Source organism: Myotis brandtii, unplaced genomic scaffold (genome assembly GCF_000412655.1).
Source record: "Myotis brandtii unplaced genomic scaffold, ASM41265v1 scaffold328, whole genome shotgun sequence".
NCBI lineage: Eukaryota > Metazoa > Chordata > Mammalia > Chiroptera > Vespertilionidae > Myotis > Myotis brandtii.
The window spans coordinates 5,544,489-5,560,786 of NW_005362626.1; the positions used below are offsets into that span (position 1 = coordinate 5,544,489).

Here is a 16,298-nt window from a genome sequence, read left to right on the forward strand (position 1 = left end):
GCCTTGTTTTTTTTTTTTTTTTTTTTTAATGATTCAGAAGGAGGATATTATCAGCCAATGTTTTTCCCAGTATTTGCTTTTCTCATACATTGAATAAGGAAAACGTGCCGTGAAAATAATTAAGTGCATTAAAAGACCACATCGACTTTTGTAGGCTGGCAGTTTTTTCCCTTAATTGTGTATATTTTTCCTTAGTTTTTTTCTTGTATGATCAGTTTTCGGTATGGGCATGCCAGGAGCCTCAAGCTTCCTAATTCATCAAATAGAGGATATTTTCTAGAAAAGTAGCAAAGGCCTCATCTGAGCTTACCGCTTGCTGTTCAGCAATCCAGCTAGCATGCTAACACTGACACCCCGTGTGCAGCTGGGCAGGGGGTGCAGAGGGCTCCCTCTTAGGGAGGGGCGCCTCAGGTCCTGCATGGGGTCTGGTTGGCTACTGCTCAGCCACTGCCTGACAGACGTGAGTTGATTTGGCATTTTATGCTTTTGGTCCCTTAGTTACAATAAGGAAAATAAACATCATGGAAAAACTTTAAGATCTTTGAATAGAATGCTTTGGTAACATGGGGATGGATGTTGCTTTCATCTAAGTAGATCCTAATACTGTAAAAAAGACAACCTGTTTTTCGTAAAGATGGCTGTTTTGCATTTGAAGTTGCTTTTCAGGAACACACTGAAGTTGAGATTTCCTTTTGAATTCACAGCATTCGAGATAGAAATGAATAGGAGTTCTGACTTAGGGTTTGGCTGTGTCTGCCCTAAACAGGGCAAACCTTGTAGAAAAGGCCGACTCACCTCTTTGACTTGGGGAACGTAGAAACCGATGCTTTCTTTTAAGGCTGTTGAGTTTTCACTGGAGTATATCGAATATGGCCACGCAGCTTATGGCCAACCTTTCTGAATCGGTTATTTATAGCCTAGAATGTGTTTGCCTGTAGAATTATTCCTAGTGGCCAGGCTCTCAGGCCAGGCCCTAGAAATCGACTTACCCTGTTATTTCGCTGAATTATAATGTTAACAACGTTAGAGAAAAGAAGCAGTAATCATTAGATAGACCCGAAGTCCCGATGGCCCCTGGGGCCACACTGTCCCCCAGTGAAGCTCACCAAGCACCCTGAGCAGGGGCCGGGACTGTGCTGCTCCTTACTGTGCGTTCAGGGAGGGGAGATTCCTGGTGGGTGCGGGTGGGGTCCGGCTCTCATAGGGAGGTTGCAGGGAGCACAGGGAGGATGAGGTTTGGGCGTGTGCTATGTTAACGTGGAGAGCTACATGTACAAAATTCCCTGCAGCAAACGCTAAAGTGTAGCTGACAGAAAGTTTGAAAAAGCTAGTGAGTCTTTGGGGTGAGTGAAAAGAGAGCACGTGTTGTGATGAAGCATGTCTAATGTTTTCCCTTGTAATCGTTCTGCCCTTCTCAACTTCTAACGTTGCGGTTCTGTGGTGTGTCCAGTTGTCCAGGGCACTTAGGTTTTTGTGAAAGCTTCTTTGCACCTGTCAAATGCTGGCATAATTTCTACATGAGTGCACCCCAGACCTCTGAGCCCTCCTTTCACCGAAGGGTCTTATTTCAGCTGGAACATTCTTTTTGAATGTGTGTGATAGGATCAGTGTACAGTTTTCAAATGGCTCCGTCTTTTCTGCAATGACAACTTCTCATTCAGGGCAGTGTTTGCCGTTCCTTCCCTCCCCTCCTCCACCTTTAGATTAAGAGAAGAAAGGCTTAGATTATTTTTGAGGCAGCTGCTAACAAAAATCTTGTTTTCTTAAGAGCCGTGCTTGTCACTGCTTAATGATGGCGTGCATCGGGCCAAGCTGGTGACAACTCTGCTGCCGTGAATGGGCGATGCCTCGTGGAAGGGCTTCTCTGTGCGGGTCCGCAGCCTCTGTGGCAGACTCCCTGTGCACACAGAGGTCATTGAGCAGAGCGAGTGCCGAAGAGCGTACCGGTGCTTCAGAATCCAGCCTATTGGTGGCCCGTGGTTTTATTGTCACTCTGCCATGCAGCGGGTTGACCTTCCTAAAGCCCATTAGTCAAATGGTTGCCTTTTCAGTTCAATGAGGCTGTGGAATTAGATGGCTTATTTTGAGTTTTGAGGATATGGTGTCTACATTCCAAACAGGTAAAGATGGAAGCTACTTAGGTCTAGAGCAGTGGTTCTCAACCTTCCTAATGCCGCGACCCTTTAATACAGTTCCTCATGTTGTGGTGACCCCCAACCATAAAATTATTTTCGTTGCTACTTCATAACTGTAATTTTGCTACTGTTATGCATCGTAATGTAAATATCTGATATGCAGGATGTATTTTCATTGTTACAAATTGAACATAATTAAAGCATAGTGATTAATCACAAAAACAATATGTAATTATATATATGTTTTCAATATGTAATTATATATGTCTTTTGCGATGGTCTTAGGCAACCCCTGTGAAAGGGTTGTTCCACCCCCAAAGGGGTCGCGACCCACAGGTTGAGAACCACTGGTCTAGAGTGTGCATTAAATACGTCTTGATCTTTCTGGAAAGTAACTTAGTTAATGATATAATGGGGGAAAACATTATCCAGCCCCTTGATTTGTTTAAATCCCTTGTAAATTTTACTTCTCCTCTCAACTTAAACCGTTTCTTTTATTTAAATTGTCTTTGAAACAATTTAAATCAGAAGGCAAAAGTTCAAAACAAACAGGACGCCTTTTTAAAACAGAAAAATAAAATGTAACTTAATTTCAGGATCAACAGTATTAAAGTTTTATACCTTACATCTCTTAAATTTAAAACTTAAATTTAACTTTCCTCTCCCTGCGTCCATCTCTGCACATCCTGGTGACCTTTTTACACTTCCCTCCAGATCTCCCCGTGGGGGTGCACCCCACTCCGCCCCCTCTGCGGGGGCCCTCTGGCCTGTCCGCTGTCTTCCTGCCTCTCTCCTCGGTCCCTTTGGCCACACCAGCAGTATGTGTGCCCTCCCAAACTGGAAAGAGCCAGCTACTGTCTTTGCAGCCCTCTCTCTTTCCCTGGCCCGCAGAGCTGGGAGCAGCACCAGGGCTCCGCTGGGCTGGGGGTCTCCCCGGAGGCCTTGCAGATGTGCCTGCGGTTGGTTGTTAGGATGCAGGGGCACTTCCCCCCTCTGCCCCAGTCTGAGCCAAGTTCAGGACCGCGGGAATGTCCCCTGACTGTCACAGTGGGGATTTGGGCTCTGCTGCCTTCATCCTTTGTTTTGTATGTTGATGTAAACCTGGGAATTCTAGGGAAGATCAGTCTGAATTATGAAAAATTCTAATAATATGCAATTTAGTTATTTTCAAATTTAAGTGAACAGTTTTATTTGGGTGTACCGTTATGATAAAAAATTAAAGTCTGTTTTTTTTAATATGGAATGCTTCACGAATTTGCGAGTCATCCTTATGCAGGGGCCATGCTAATCTCTGTATCGTTTCAATTTTAGTATATGTGCTGCCGAAGCGAGCACAAAAGTAAAGTCTTTAAAGGAGTTCATTCTTATAGGGTAACTTAGAAATTGAAGTTATTGAAAAAATTCTTGATAATTTGAAAATGGTTTTGGGAAATTCACTGGACTTCCTGATGGAGTTTTTATGGGACGCACACCTACAAACATGTATTCTGCAGGTTGAGCTGTGTGGTGTTTCTCAGAGGTGGGTGTGTGGCTTCTACATGGAAGAAGGCAGTGGACATGGGCAGAGATGTGGAAATATGGAAGAAGGCAGTGGACATGGGCAGAGACGTGGAAATGGTCTTGCTGGTGAAGCAGACCTGCAAGTGGAAAGGTGGAAAATGATTTCTGGCTCAGCGGATTTCTGGGTCCTAGAGCCATCCCTCTAAAGCTGATAACACTCAGCCCTCAGAGAGGCTGACCCCTCTGCTGACTGCCCATCACTCCAGGCCAAGGCCATTTACAAAGGCAGGGGCGGGATGGGGGTGATGGGGGGGGCGGGGTGAGGAGGACACCTTCATTATTACTTTGGCTTGAAAAACAGCTGAACTGTCTGGGCTTTAGAGGAGGGACTTATGGGTGGAGAGTGTGTTCATGTGGTTGGGGCTTTCATTTGTTCTTTGTGTAAGTTGAATTTGCATGTGTCGAGGTCAACAGCTGGACAGACCCTTGGGCACAAGTACTTTGTTGCAAAGCTGAGGATGAGGTTCAGGGAAGGTGAAGGACAGACATTTACTCACAGGACACATTTGTTGAGCAGGATTCTGGGCAATAATGCCATTCTGAGCGGACTCCTGGCTGGCCTGTTTAATAGGGTCATTTTAAAAGGAGTGGAGAGCAGAGTTCCCTGACGCCCAGAGCTGCTCCAGCTCACGGTGGGAGAGAACGTGGCGACCAGGTGTAAGTCCGTAACATGCCACCTTGCACCCACCTTGCACCGAGTGGGTCTGGAATGAATGATGTTCTGCCGATTTTCTTACCTAGTTCATAAAAAGACCTATTTCCCCTTCCCAGTTTTTGGAATTTTCCTGTTAAGAAACTGTGTGCTTCAGAAAGCACAGGGAAACGGTGACTATGAATTTGTTAGAGAATCCATGCTACATGATTTTACCGTCTTTGGGGCATGTTTTATTTTCGACACAAAGGAGAAATAAGGGCGATTGTCACTCACAGAAACTGCAGCCAACTGTAGCGCAGCCCCGTGTGGCGCTTAAACTAGCGAGCAGTTGCTTCCCCCGCAGCTCATCTTTGCACAAAGGAGATGATGTAATCTTTTCCACCACGGCCACGTGGCATAAGCATGCCGTCACTGTCTTCACACGGATACCTCTGCGCTGCCAGCTCCTTATCAGCTTGGAAAGACTGTGCATTTGGAATTAAATCGCATTCCTTTTGCAGTGCCTCACTCCTCCCTGCAAGGCTGTGCACACACCTCTTTATACACACGTGTGCCTGCATGTTCCATGGGTGACTTTTTTTTTTACAGAAACATGACCAGAGTAGCATGTTATAGAGGGCCATGGAGGCTGTGTGTGCACAGACTTAAAATTGGGGGGAGGGAGACTGTTGCCATTAGCAACCACTTACCTATTTATTAGAGGGTGAAAGCTCACAGCTCGGGCTTTCCCTTTCTTCCACGGCTTTCTCTGAGTTCTGGCAGCAGCTCGCTGAGCCTGTACACAGAGCACTGAACAGGAAAGCTGCGGTGCTCAGCTGCGTATGCGTGGAAGGACATCTTTAACCGCACGAGCTGCCTTTGGCTGCCCTTCCTCTGTGGTTGTCACTCCATCCTGTTGACTTAGGGCAGTAGCAGCTGCGCAGTCACTGCAGTGGACGGCACCCCCATTTCTTCAGCTCTGGGTGAAACGCTTTCCTGCATTGGCTCCTTAGATTCACCCACAGTTTCTGAAACCCAGCACCCACGGCCAGGGACGTGGGCTGCTGTGAAGAGAGAGCCGGGCTAGGGCAGCATGTTGCATTTGACCCCAGGATTAAAAAAAATTATTATTTAAACGAAAGATTCGGTCTGGAGCCTTTCTTCTCCTCAAGCGGTCCCAGTGATTCTTTCACCAGTGGTTCAGAGTCCCTGGGTGTGCGGGTCCCCAGCCACTCAGTCTTAATGACACCGAGACAGCTTTGCACCGTGTGCCTGGCTTTCTGGGTGATGTCATTGCAGTGGTGAGGTGCTGCGACCTGTACTATTTAAGGACTTACAAGGTTTCCTTGATCGAGGGGGCCCCATGCCTCTGGGAACCTATTGTTAAGCTCTGTCAGCACTAATTTAGACCAGCATTTATGGATTGCACTTAAAGGGACAGAGCTTAATTTCTGTATAACTAATAATCAGAGCACCTTAATCCCGGATTCTGGAAGTGCCTTATCACTTGGAGAATTTGGAGATGGGGGTGATGGGAGATTGAGAGGAGCACTGGTCTGTGCTGCCCTCGTCACACCTGGGATGTGTGGCCATGGGCTGCACCCGAGCCCGGCGGCGTCACTCCCTGTGGGCAGTGCAGGCTCAGGACTGGGCCGCAGGGAGCAGAGGTGCGGGGCCCTCTGATTTGTTGAGATGACATGCACAGAGCACCATTACTAAGCAGATTTTCGTGTTCTGTTGGTGTCACCTCTGAAACCTTGCAGCAGCTGGGAGGTGGGGACGGTCCCTGCACTGGACGGCTGGGGCCTTGAATCCATCTGCAGGGGTGAGGGGTCAGGGGTGGGAGTGATCTAATCAATAAATGAAGCAGGTTCCAACAGAAGCCAAGGGATCCGAGGGAGATTATTCGAGGAAAGACCGAGTCTCTTTCTTCTCGGAAATCAGCAGGGAAGTTAGCAGCAGAGCTGGTTGGGCGTGGAAGGGAAGAAAATCCAGCGTACAACCTGGCTTTTCTTGGCAAAGTAAGAAGTGCCTGTTGGGTGAGAGGGCGGGCTGAGGTCCAGGGCAGCAGGGCACTTGGGAACAGGCACAGTGGCTAAGCCACTGTCCACTGGGTGTGTGGTCCTGGTTTTGGGGATGGGGCACCTGGCACTGGATCTCATTGGCCCACCTGTGAGATGACAGTGCAGCCTTAGCACAGGCTTCTGAAGGAACCACCCCTGGAAGATGCCCTTCCCAAGCCATCGTGCCTTTAGCCTTGGCCAGATCCTGTGCAATGAGACATTGAGATATAAATAAATACCAGTTTGGCTTTGCTTATACTTGTTTACAAAAGGAAAAGGTCACTTTCTGACTGAATACTCAGTTGTGGTAATTTTGTGTCTTGTTCAAGATTTTGTCTCATTAAAAATTAAGCATCTTTTGCGCAAGAGTCTGTGGAGACGTTTTCGGTATGTCAGGGCCGTTGCTTTTCCATCACGTCAGTTGACAGATCTAATTGCTTTTCCGTTTGTGGTCATTCCCTTCTGGTCCCTTCTCACCACTCCACCCGCCACTGCTTAAGCCCGAGCCGGGCTGCCTCACCGACTGCCTGCCCTCAGCCCACCTTCTCCGCCTAGACTTAAGCAGACTGGCATATTCATCATTAGCCTGCTGCTGGTGGGCTTCTCAGGTGGCCTCACCTGTGTCCCTGAGGGACTCACCTCTGCTCTTGATGTAGGACCTGTTCCAAGGCACAGCTCTCAGGGGCACCTGCGCTTTCTGTTGTCATCGCTCACAGGAATAACAAAAGATGACAGGAGCGCGCAAGGAATGATGGAACCATTCCTTCACCATTCCTTTAGAGCTGCCTTCCAGGTCTGCATTACTCCACTCCGATTGGGTTGCTGAATATGAACCAGTAGAGGTTTTACTTTGTTTAGTTTGTAAGCCAGGAGGATGGCCCCTGTCGTGTTGCCAGGGGAGCAGAGGGAAGAGGTTCTGCCCCTGGACAGGTGTGCAGCCTTCCCTGTTCCCTCCAGGCTCCTGGGGAGGGAGGGGGGCAGGTGCAGAGTGGGGGAGCTGACCCTGGGCAGACTCCTGCAAGACTGGCCTGCACACGCAGGGCTCTTGGGCTTGGGGTTCAGCCATACACACTGTCCCATTTCTCTCACTGTGGAGCCTGGCCCCCAAATCAGGAGTAGCATTTATTTGATCAAGGACACACCTTCTATATCAGCACAATTTTTGGTGACTGGTGTACACTGCCCTGTCATATCACTGTCTTTCCCGTGGCAGCTCAGAGGGACTTGGCTGAAGAAAAGGAAATGCTGATTCCAGGGAGGATGAGCTCTGCATTCGCCAAAGCAGGGGGTGGAAGAAAATGTCAAAAGCTTCTTACAGATGTTTATTTATAGCTTATCATTTTCAGGTGTCTATTTGGGGATATGTAATATGCTAGTACAATAGTATATCTAAAGCATAATTGACGGTTTGTAGTAAAATTCTTTGGTGATGGGATTCTTGAGCAAAAGCATTTGAGGGGTATTGCTTTAGGGCAGTGGTTCTCAAAGTGTGGTTCCAGGACCCGTTTGCTCCTCAAGAACTGAATTAGAGCTATTTCCACAGGAGGTAAATGCACTAAGTCCTCAGTTAATGTGGATAGGTTTGGGACTTTAAGCAAAACAATGTACTAGTATAACGAAGCCAATTTTACTGTTGGGTAATTGATAGAAAAGAGTTAAGTTCCTAAGGCGTGCCATCAGTGATATAACCAAACGATGTTGAACCAATTATGTTATTCATGGACCTGCTGTATAGTCTTCGCTTTTCTCACCCTCATTCTTCCCACAGTGCGGAGTGACGTCTTCTCACGGCTGGGTGGCCTGTGACATCACGACAGAGCGGATGTGAGAATCCTGTCAGAGCCAGTCTCCCAATGGGAAACGGGCCAGCCTTCTTCCTGATTAGTTTTGAAAATACTGATATTTTAAATAGAAAGTATTATTGTTAACGTGTAATGGGTATATCATTACCTTTAAAGAAATTAATATTTTAAACGTTTTCAGTTTTCATTGTAATGTGGTCAGTATCCATATTAGGTATCTAAGTCTTATATAGATAGAATCAGTAGGGGAGAGGAAGAACCCACAAAACCAAAGCTCTTTGGATACTCAGTTTTAAGCGTGTCAGGGGGTCTGGAGACCAAAGCCTTGTTCCCTGCTTGCTTTGCTAGCGCCTGGTGGGCTGAGGGGGAGGAGCCTGGGAAGGAGGCCTGGGCAAGTCGAAGGCTGCGAAGGCGCGGGCCGGCCTCTGCCTTTTGCCTGGGCCCCGTCCTCCCTAATGGCAGGAAGGTTGGTGCCTTTGGCTTCCACTCCTCCTCCTCCCTGTCTCTGCTCCAACCCACACTAGTAGCATAGACGAGTTATTGTGTATTAAATAGGCTTTTGAGGGAACCCCTGGGACCCTAAGACTGGTCTATAGCATGATGTCTTTGGGGAGACCCATTCCTGAAATTGAGTAATGGAGGATTTACTAAGAAAGCTTTAGAGCGCAGGCCATTCGGAGGTTAGAGATGGCGTTTCTGCCCAGGTCTCTGAGCAGTTCCTTTCTGGCAGTTGCGCGTGTGGAGTTTTAAATAGGAGGAACTCTTAGGGGAACTCAGTTGAGATAGAAATAGCAGGGGAAACATCTGGGGTATCCTGTTCTCTCAGGGTCAGAGCTTCAGGGTGAAATGTGAGAATCTGGTGTATTGTTCTGTTAGCTCAGAGGTTAGAACTCCAAATTAATCTCAAACTAATCTCTTGCCCATTGATATGCTTGTTTTTGTTTTCTTCTTCAACTCATTTTGGTAAAACTTACTGAACGGTTGCCTCCTTAAATACCTAGACCAGTGGTCGACAAACTGCGGCTCGGCAAACCGCGGCTCGCGAGCCACACGTGGCTCTTTGGCCCCTTGAGTGTGGCTCTTCCACAAAATACTGACTTCTGCGCATGGGCCACAAAGTTTCAATCGCACTGTACATGCGCGCCCGCACCTGGTATTTTGTGGAAGAGCCACACTAAAGGGGTCAGAGAGCCGCATGTGGCTCGCAAGCCGCGGTTTGCCGACCACCGACCTAGACTCATCTGACAGCCATGCAGGCTCCAGGGAGGGTTTGGGAAAGCCATGCGGCCTCACCTCGTAAACTTGGAGGTGCCTACACGCCGACCCAGGCTGGGGAGGCCCTGGAAGTGTGTTCTGCGATACGTGGACAAGGCTGGTCACGGCAGCATCACTTATAATTAGCAAATGTCTGTTAGCAAGATTGCACGAACAGGTTTGTAGAAGAGCCATAGAGCAGAGCATTAAATACCGCTCAGCATGCACATCAATGTAGATTAACCATCCAACCAGATACACGTCAGAGAGAATGCATGTAGTATATTACATTCCTCTGAAGCTAAAGACAAATGAAGTAATACTGTGTATCAGTAGAGGCATAAATGGCACAACTATAAAGAAAAGCAAGCAGCTCTGGCCAGTTTGGCTCAGTGGAAAGAGCGCCGGCCTGTGGACTGAAGGGTCTGGTCAAGGGCACATGCCCGGGTTGCAGGCTCGATCCCCAGTAGGGGGTGTGCAGGAGGCAGCCGATCAATGATTCTCTCTCATCATTGATGTTTCTGTCTCTCTCTCCCTCTCCCTTTCTTTCTGAAATCCATAAAAATATATTAACCAAAAAAAACAAGCAAATGGTTGTTCTGAAAGTCAGCCTGGGGTTATGTCTGGAGCTGGAGGTGGGTACCATGAGGGGGTGTGGAGAAGGCTGCTGGGGTACTGGCAGTGTTCTGGTCCTGAAATAGGATGCTGGTTTCAGACATGCGCATGTCATACACACACCGCTCCTTCGTGCAGGCCAGCCACGTTCCCTTCTAAGTCTCTTTTGCTTGGGCTGTCGTTTAGTAGCTGAGAGAATTAGAAAAATTGATTTAAAAGCCTTCTTATTTTACCATAAAGTGAATCATTGAATTTCTAAAGCCACCAGGGCTCTTAGAAGTTATTTACTATAATAGCACCCACCTGTCCTCCTGTTTTGAGCTGCTGCCATTGCAGAGGGACTGATATCATGCTGTGAGCTTCCACAGGACCATCTGGGCTTGTTGTCACAGAAACGAAGAAGGAAGACAGTGTGGTTTAAAAAACTTATTTGCGAATGAATTCTGCCTTCACCAGAGTGGGCTGAGGGTGTGGCGACTTGGAACCCTGTATGTACAAAGGCCAGCATCTTTTTATTTTAATCCTCATTCGAGTATATTTTTTCCATTGCTTTTTTAGAGAGAGTGTAAGGGGGAGGAGGGTAGAGACATTGAGACGTTGATGTGAGAGAGACACATAGATTGGTTGCCTCCAGCAGGATCCCCGACCAGACCGGGGATCAAACCTGCGACCTAGGTGTGTACCCTTGACCTGGAATTGAACCTACGACCCTTTGGTGCATGGGCCAACTCTCTAACTACTGACCAACACCGGCCAGGGCATAGCCAGCATCTTTTTGAACATTTCAGTGTGTACCACATGTCTAGTCAGAGTAGGAAAATCCTGTTTGCTCTTGTTCATCTATTAAAATGAGAGATGATCGTTTATTAAAGACAGCGACTGAATGAGAGATGAGGATGGAGGACCGTGTGGGCTGTCTGTGCCTTCTGGCCTCGGGCCTGAGCCAGGTAGCGCCATAGCGGCAGAGTGTGACCTCCTCCTGGAGTTACACTTCCTGGACACAGGGTACGTGCAGGTGGAGGGCCTGGCCCCGGAGCCAGCTGCCCTTTTCCCTCCGGGCAGCAAACCAGCCCGTCCTGGCATCTCCACCAGATCCTGGGGTCAAGAGCAAGCTCCAGTCCTGGCTGGGAACGCGGCCAGGAATATTGTGGCTGAAATGCCTTGCCCTGTCCCTCAGGGCAGGAGGAGCGGATTCTTACACCAGTGGACAGGCTGCTGACAACGGAGGGGCGCGAGGTGGAAAGATGTCAGGAAGGGAGCCCTTCTGAGGTTATCGAAGGTTCTGTTGCCACCATTTTAGTGAGAAGAGGTGGGATCTCTTCCAAAAAGATACGTTCCCTTCAGGTGGCTTTTGGCTTCTCCGTGTCATTTCAAATTAACTGTATTCTGATCTGCCCCTTCCCTGGGTGGGAACGGGCCAGCAGGGCCTGGTGCTCAGGTGCGGGTGGGTGCCCTGGGCGAGTGTGACAGGGCTGGGGATACACTGTAGGGCCTCTCAGGCAGACGAGTGTTCTGATTTCTGAAGAGAAGTCTTTAGTTCCTTAAATTATTTATAGTCAGTCCCGGGAGAAGGAAGTTGCCAAGGTTAATCTGCCATGACTGTGCTGATTTTTAAAAGTATTTTTTGTGGCCTTTGACAATGACTGCATGTCTCAGTTATATTCTTTTTTTTTTTCCGAGTCAAAATGCATCTCCTTGTAGAATGCAGTAATTGCAGGTAAATGGGCAAAATCTCCCCACATGCATCTATTAAAGCCCTTATCAAATGCATGCATCTGAGAATAAACTGCTTCCTCAGATGGCAGCAGTAATAATCGTTCCTGTTCTAGGTGCTGTTTATTAGTCAGTTCTGAGAGGTGAGGGTATTGGGATCCCATTTCACAGATGAGGAAACCAAGGTGCCTGGAGCCGCTGTTTATTAGTCAGTTCTGAGAGGTGAGGGTATTCCCATTTCACAGATGAGGAAACCAAGGTGCCTGGAGCTTCAGTGCCCACCCATGGTTTCCCGGCCGGGAGGGCCCCGCCCTGGCTCCGCGCAGACACCCTTGTACCTGGACGGAGAGTTTGATTTGAGTTGGGGCACTATCGCTTGCGGGTGGTGTCTGTATAAGGTATTGCTGGTGGAAGTGAGGTATGAATTTCGGTCCTCACCTCTGTGTCTGTGCCCCGTCTCTCTGGAAGGAGCGTGTCTGTAACTGGGTCATCTCCTGCATGTCCTAAGCACCTGGGTGACAGGTGAATTTAGGTCTGTGTTCAGGTACTTCAGAGGTCCTGCAGGTGGGGGAGCTGGAGAATGAGGCCCCACACCTTATTTTGCATGTTCTCATTGCAATGCATTTGTGTTTGTTTGTATACTGAGCTAAGGGGGGGGGGTGTTCCCTGGGATTCCTAGTAGATAAGATACTGATGTAGCAATTAGGGCAGTGGTCCTCAAACTTTTTAAACAGGGGGCCAGTTCACTGTCCCTCAGACCTTTGGAGGGCCGGACTATAGTTTAAAAAAAAAAACTATGAACAAATTCCTATGCACACTGCACATATCTTATTTTGAAGTAAAAAAACAAAACGGGAACAAATGCAATATTTGTATTTGCATGTGGCCCGCGGGCCGTAGTTTGAGGACCCCTGAATTAGGGGATGGGAAAAAGGGAAACAGATTCCCCATCGTCCAAAAAATATAGCCATGGGTCTCAGGCACTCAGCGTGGGTGCAGCAGGGCAAGTTTGCAGAAGCCAACCCGTGAAGAGTGTGATCTCGGCCCTCCTGCCCCTCTCCCTTCCTCCTCCCCGGGTTATTTATTGCAGGGACCCCAGAGCAAGCAGGAGGCCTTGTGACCTCAGCACAGGCCCAGGTGACACGGTCACCCCAGCCCCTGGCACCAGCGGTGTTCCAGCTGGGATGGTGCGTTTTGTGGGCACACAGTTGGAGCTGCTTCCCCTGCTGTGAGGGTCACAGCCTTGCCTGAGCACTTGTGGCACGTGCCCCTGAGCCCTGCTGGCCTCTGCTCCTTGAGCTCCCGCTTTGACCTTGAGTTAAGGGAGGAGACCCTGCAGCTGGTCATCTCTTCAAGGTCAGCAGGTCCCCATGAGTGGCTTCCTTCCCAGCTGGCTCCCCTGCCCCTCCCAGAGGGTTCCTGCCCTCCAGGGCACTTCTGTCCTCTTTACCTTGTGAATTTGCATCTTCTTCTGTTCATCAATGAATATGCATAAAAATACCAAGAATGTGATGAGTCAGTTCACATTAAATCAATTTTTATGTTGAAATTTGTTTTCCCATCAGTATATCTAAGTTATTTGGCTTAATAAATACCTTTATAACCAGAATTTAAAAATCTACTTCTCTGTGTGTGCAGAAGGGAATTTGAGGTGAGATGAGAGGTAGAGAGAATGGAAATGAACTTCTTTTTGTTTTTCACATTAGCAGATGCATTACTTTTCTCAACCCTTTTTGTAGTTTTCTTAAATTTCTTATTAGGAATTCAATAGGAAGGTAAGCAATAGCGCCCTTTTCGCTAGAATATTTTTCCCCTGCAGGAAATGAGGGTAAGGCAGGACACCAGTAACCCGAGTTGGCAGCAACAAAGGCAGCTGCTTAAACCTTAACTGCCAGCCATGAAGTCCTAAAGGCTGAGGTTGCCCTCATTGGTGTAATCTTAAACCAGGTCACATTACCTGCGGCCAAAGTCGGGCTGGCCCTTCTCCCAGCAGCACGGCCTCAGAGCTTGTTATGCCAAACAGAGAATCTGGAAGAGAACTTCAGCGGAAACTGTACGTTGCCCTCAGAATTCAGCCCCAAACAAACCGGTTACGAAGCCCCACTTTGTGTGTGTGTGTGTGTGTGTGTGTGTGTGGGGTGGGTGGGGGGGGGGGGGGGGGGGGGGGGGGGGCGTCCTTACTAGGGTTGGCAGAATTGCTCCTCTGAGGATCTGAGTCCTGTTCCAGGCTCTGTCTCCTGTGGGTCAGTACACACCTGAAGGACAGGACTGAGCTTGCTCCTGCTTGTGTCCCCAGGCATCGGATGTGTCACAGTGTATTTCAGATGTATTCCTGGTTTATCAGAAAACCAGGGAGAAGAAAATTGTCAAAGCAAAGTAGGTTAGCTGAACAACAGGCAGAGCAGCTATATGTAAGCTCTCAAGTGGGTTTCTAATGATTAAAACATCACAGTGTTAATCTTTGAACACATTATTTATATTATTATTCACTTCTGTGCTTTGTGGCTCTAACCTCTACAGCCAGGGTTTTCAGCCCTTTCAAAATGGTCTGGAACACGTCAAGGACTGAGTTCAAGGACTTAGCTTTAGTGCCAGTGATTGATACAAAATTGCAATGCAAAGGTAACAATTATTTTTAATCCTCACCCAAGGAGATGTTTTTATTTTTGAGAGAGAGAGAGAGAGAGAGAGAGAGAGAGAGAGAGAGAGAGACCCCTTCCTCCAGGAGCTCAACTGTTGGGGGAGGGTACTGATGTGTATTTAGGTAATTACTGTGCTGTGGGATAAGGATTTGATTTGGGTGCCTAGGGAGTGAGGATGAGGGATCTGATCCAGTAGTGGGAGTGTCACAGAAGGGGTGGGTCTTGTCAGACTTTCAGGAGGAGCTGTGAAGGTGAAGAGTGTGTGAATGTGAGTGTGCACACATGCATGTTGGGAGGTTAGGGTGTGTGTGTGTTAGTGTGCACACATGCATGTTGGGAGGTTAGGGTGTGTGTGTGTGTGTTAGTGTGCGCACATGCATGTTGGGAGGGAAGGGTGTGTGTGTTAGTGTGCACACATGCATGTTGGGAGGTTAGGGTGTGTGTGTGTTAGTGTGCGCACATGCATGTTGGGAGGTTAGGGTGTGTGTGTTAGTGTGCACACATGCATGTTGGGAGATGTGTGTGTGTGTGTGTGTTAGTGTGTGCACATGCATGTTGGGAGGTGAGGATGTGTTTTAGGGCTGTGGGAAAGCAGTGTGTGTGTAAGTTCAGTGGTGAGCAAGGGCGTGTTACCTGCGGGTGATTGGAATTCCTGGTATGGGTGTGGGGAGAGGGTAATGAGAGGGAACTAGTGAGGACGCAGAGGTAAGCAGGGGTCAGTTCATGAGGGACTCTGTGCCAGGTCAGGGAGTTTGGGCTTTATTTGAAGAATGTTAGGGGAGTCAGCTGATGGGAATGTATGTGTAGGGGAGTAGCTGAATGGATCAGAGGGAGCTCTGAATGAGCATCCGTTAGGAGATTGCTGGAGCAACCCACGCAGGGGAGGTGCTGGCCAGAGGCAGGCAGACATGGCATGCCAGCTACATCATAGAGCATCAGGGAGGAGCCGGCTCCTGGTTTGGCCATGGGGTGGATGGTGTGCAGGGCCAGGTGCTGCGCCGGGACACACACAGTGGGGAGTGGGTTGGGGGACATGGGTGCACGCAGGGTTAGACACGTAGGTGGAGTTGGCTATACCGTAGGATGCAGGTGCCCTCTTCTTCGCGATGTCTCTTTTTTCTGGTGATGACAGTCAAGACCCACCGTAATCGTCCCCGCCCCACAGATTTTGTCTTCTAGGACATAGCCTCCTATTCTGATCCCTCTGGCCCTGGTTTTTCGGTCCCAAGTGCCGGTACCACAGAACTGACCATTGCGCCTTTGTTGCTTTCCCAAATAGAATGAGTTCAGCAAGGGCCCTAGGTTATATTTTATGTTCATGCCACCCGATGCAGGGCAAGTCCCTGTACATAGAAAGGCGTTTTACTGTCATTAATTTTTACTTCTGGTCTGTACTTGAAAACCTTTCTGCACTTATATAATAATGAAAAAGTATTTATCTAAAGGAAAGGAGGTATAATATAGCTTCACTTTACAGAATATGACTGTGATCTGCATTAAATTACATGTGGACATTAGAATTTCTTTTCCTATTTGCTAGAGGACAAGGGTGCCAGCATGTATGAAATGTTGGGTGTAATGATGAAACAAGGTTTCTTTTAGCAGGGAAGCTTGGTTGATTTGCTAGCAATCAGATCAGACCATATGGTTGTATTAGTTGTATCCCTGTGGTTCATTTGATACAAATTTAGTTTCTAAACAGCTTTCCTGAGAAGCTGCTCCTTATGTAAAGCTGAATCTTCTTTGGAATAGGTCAGCATCAGCACCATAAGTATGCATGCGTGCGTGTGTGCGTGTGTGCGTGCGTGTGTGTGTGTGTGTGTGTGTGTAGCTTAAGATGGGGTTACTGGGGTCCCAGAGTGTGTGTGTGTGTGTGTGTG

The 16,298-nt window shown here is 48.2% G+C and overlaps 1 protein-coding gene across 1 annotated transcript in view; it reads left to right on the forward strand.

Moving 5' to 3' along the window:
- Positions 1 to 13,750: 13,750 nt before the first annotated feature.
- The window catches only part of TRIO (trio Rho guanine nucleotide exchange factor), a 217,751-nt gene continuing 215,203 nt past the window's right edge, over positions 13,751 to 16,298 (forward strand). The window contains exon 1 of the mRNA XM_005871063.2: positions 13,751 to 13,829. The gene's annotated coding sequence lies outside the window, so the exon portion shown is untranslated. The remainder of the gene's footprint in view (positions 13,830 to 16,298) is intronic.